General features: G+C 38.8%; 1 pseudogene; it reads left to right on the forward strand.

Annotated features, from left to right (window-relative positions):
- Positions 1-297: 297 nt before the first annotated feature.
- The window catches only part of LOC111812818, a 49,064-nt pseudogene continuing 48,457 nt past the window's right edge, over positions 298-904 (forward strand).

The raw sequence follows: 904 nt of genomic DNA on the forward strand, positions 1-904 counted from the left end.
AAATTTACCAGCTGCTCCTGATAGCGGAATACATCTAGAATCTATAAAGAACTCACAAACCTTAGACCTCCCAAAATGAAAGACCCAATCAAAAAATAGGCAACTGATATGAACAGATAATTCTCAGAAGTACAAATAGCCAATAAATACATGAAAAAATATTTCACCTCATTTGTCACTAGAGAAATACAAATTCAATAATACTGAAATTCCATTTTGCTCCAGAAGGAATTCTGTCATCAAGAAATCAACTAATAAGACCTTGAGAGGTGCAGATTCACACTCTTGGAAGGGACCATGGTGCGGCCTGCAAGAAATAAGAAACCAGTCAACTACTCACAAGTTGAGGATTCTGATAACGATGATGATTTTATTCCTGCAACTGTACCTTTAAACAAGAAATCTAGAACAACAACAAAAGAGTTAAAGCAAGACAAACCAAAACCTGCTTTGAAGACTGTCCAGAAAGAAGATATCCTACTACAAGAGAAAACCCGTAAAAAAAGAGTGGCCTTAGATGACGAGATCTTCCAGAAAGGCATAGAAGGTGCTCTAGCTTTACCAGTGAAGGAACATCCACCAGTCACCAGTGATGTGCAGAAGTCGCAGGAAGATGCTTTCAGCAGGCAGTGATGACAGCAGTGCCAGTGACACCAGGCCAGGGGAGATGGCTGGTGAAGATTCTGAAAATGATTCTGATTGTGATGAAAGTGAAGATAATGAGGAAGAAATTGCTATGAGAAAAAGTATAGTAAAAGAAAATTAAAAGAAAGAAGTGAAGGTAAAATCCCCAGTAGAAAAGAAAGAGAAGCCGAGGAGATAGCTCAGTGGAATAAGCCGTTGGCCTGGCAAGCAGAATGACCTGAATTCAATCAATCCCCGGTTCTGCAAAAAAAAAAAAAAA

Source organism: Octodon degus, unplaced genomic scaffold (genome assembly GCF_000260255.1).
Source record: "Octodon degus isolate 3935 unplaced genomic scaffold, OctDeg1.0 scaffold00144, whole genome shotgun sequence".
NCBI classification, from domain to species: domain Eukaryota; kingdom Metazoa; phylum Chordata; class Mammalia; order Rodentia; family Octodontidae; genus Octodon; species Octodon degus.